The sequence below is a fragment of the Suncus etruscus genome, chromosome 10, assembly GCF_024139225.1.
Source record: "Suncus etruscus isolate mSunEtr1 chromosome 10, mSunEtr1.pri.cur, whole genome shotgun sequence".
Classification (NCBI taxonomy): Eukaryota; Metazoa; Chordata; class Mammalia; order Eulipotyphla; family Soricidae; genus Suncus; species Suncus etruscus.
Genome location: NC_064857.1, coordinates 51,387,301 through 51,390,099, shown reverse-complemented (window position 1 = coordinate 51,390,099; position 2,799 = coordinate 51,387,301).

Below are 2,799 nucleotides of genomic sequence, written 5' to 3'. Positions count from 1 at the left end.
TTGGGGGTCGGACATGGGGCGGGACACAACGCCAGGACACGGGACTAGGACAGAGACCAGAACACGACCAGGATACAGACCATGACATAGGGCCAGGACATGGACCCGGCAGGACACGGGACCGGGTCGGTCCTCAGCAGAGATGGAGTGGCACCCCACACACCAGTTTGCCTGGCTGAGCTCTGCCCTGGGAGCCAATCTATTCTTCCCTGAGGTCCTTGGGCACTGCGCCCAGTGGGGAATTGGCATGGCCTGCAGAGCCTGTCCCCCTGGGCCACCGAGGGGACCTGTTGTTGGTCAGACATAAATGTATTTAGTTCTCTGCAGGGTGAGCCTGGAGCAGTGGGCAGCTCAGGGGGTCTGTGTGTCTGCTCCGCAGGGAACCCCAAGTTGCTGGACTGTTTGATTATCTGCTGTACAGAATTAAAGTTTACAGATGCACCGGACAAGGGGTTGGTGCTATGGCCCCCTCTGCAGGGACTGTGGGAGCCACATTCTAGGGGGCATCTGGGTGGGGGAGGGCAGAGCGAGGCCTGAGGATGGTAGACCTGTTCCTTTCACCTCCACTTTGGCAGGGCCCAGCCATAACTTTGAGGCAGGAACTTTACCTTTTGGGGCGTCAGGACGCAGCCCTTTTTCTCAGGCTGTTCCAGTGAGAGTGAGGGATTGGGTTGTTGTAACTGGGGGGGGGGGCTATGCCCTCCCTTCTCCCCAGCAGCTGCCGCAGCAGCAGGCATGTGGAACTGGGATGCGGCTGTCTCCAGAGGCAAGGGAATAAAAACAACTTGTGCAACCTCAGATCCCGCTGCACCCCTCCACCCCCCCCAAAGTCTAAAAGTCGTAAAGGGGTGATGAGGTCAGCTGCAGGCACAGGTGCTCACCATTCCAGCCTCCTGGAAATTGGTGGCAGCCCCATTAGGAAGGACATGGAGACTGAGGGGGTTTAGGGGGATTGGGCCACCCCCAGTAGCTCAGTCAGCTGCCAGACTGTGGGGCGGGGCCCCGACAGCTGCACCCACAGCTGTGAACAGACACTGTGAGTGGAATAAACATCCTTTCACAGGGTGTGGGGCGAGGCTGGGAGCTCAGAGGACCCCTAGATGTTCTCCTCCCATGCCCGGCCATAGCCCCTCCCTGCTCCCCTGAGACCAGTCTGACTAGGACTGCACTAGGACAGTCTGACCCGGTCAGTGCAGGGCTGGCCTGGCTTTGAGGCTCCCACTGGATCTTACAGGCACAGTACCAGGGAGAGCGAGAGACCCCAGGGTTAGTATGACACCATGATCAAGACTCACTCCTGGTAGTGCTTGGGAGACCCTATGGGGGTGCCAGGGATAGAACCCAGGCTAGCCTCGTGTAAAACAAGAGCCCCCTCCCCTGCTGTGCTATCTATTGCTCCTTCCCCCCTTTGTGGGGCACCATATCTGGTGGTGCTCAGAAATTGCCCCTGGCAGGCTTGGGGGACCATATGGGATGCCAGGAATCGTACCTGGGTCTGTCCCTGGTCAGCCGCATACAAGGCAAACAACCTGCCACTGTGATATTGCTGTGGCCCCATGCTATCGCTCCGGCATGCAGACTTGGGGAGCTGAAGGCTGTGGACTCTGCTGTCAGGGTCACTCACCTGAGTCCCCCACATATGCTCACACTCACAAACATGTCCACATTACTTTCTGCCCCCTATATTCCTCCACTCTGCCGTCTGAAGCCAGTGGGGCCTGGGCGAGGGCTCTGTTTCCACCATCCGTGGGGAGCCCCTGGCTGCCAACTGGCCGTGCCTGAGCAGCTGTGTCTAGGACAGAGATGAGGACACCATGTCCCACCTCAGCCACCAGCCGGGACTCCTGGGCAGGCTGCTACCGCCACACCCGCCTGAGCAGCCTCCAGCAGGCGCCACTGGGACCAGGACTGCTGGGGGAGAAGGCGGGTGACTGGCTAGGGAGAGACATGGGCGTTCCCCAGAGCCCCCCTCCCCGCCCCCAGCATGTTCAGGCCCATCACAAGCACCAGGGACAAACCCATGGCGGCCCGGCAGCAGGCACAGTGCCTGAGAAGGGAGGTTCCGGGCCGGGTGCAGGGTAGGGAGAGGAGACAGTCCAAGAACACAGGAGGCCTAGGTAGGTCCTGGATCCAGCTGCACCTGCATGGAGCCTCATCAGTTTTCCAGCCTTAAGTGTTCTCAGGGTCAGCTGATGAGCTATTTCTGCACCTTATGACCCAAGGGCCCACAGGGACACAGGGACTGGCAAAGGAGCTCTGAAAATGCCCCTTGAAGGCATGGGGAGGTGGTTAAAAAAGGAGGCTCGAGTTGTTTCCCTGTGCACCCTAGTTTCCCTTTTCCAGTGTCTCAGCACAGGCTCTGCCCAGTGGCTGTGGGAGACATCTGTGGGCCCCCAGGCGGCTTTACCCTGAAGCTCTTGCTTGCAGAGATCAAGACCTCGAGTACCTGGACTCGGTTCCACCTGCTCTCGCATCTCCACCCTGGGCTGTGGGACGCAAGTCTGGATACATGAGTGCAGACTCGTGTGCTGCTGCAACAACATGCATGCACACAGCAGTGTCTCACATGAGCACTGTCGCATCAATGCACGTACACTGCAGTTGCACATACGCACAATTTTATTGGTGCAGCCACATGTGCAGTTGCACTGACGCACACACCAGGGTCAGGGTCGGAGGCTCCTGGCCACCCACTCTCAGGTCCTAACTGGAGAATGATTCAGCGTGACCCGGAAACGGGGTGGAGGGGGGTTCTGAACTGTCACGGGGACTTGGTGTCTCGAGGTGGACGCCCAGCGC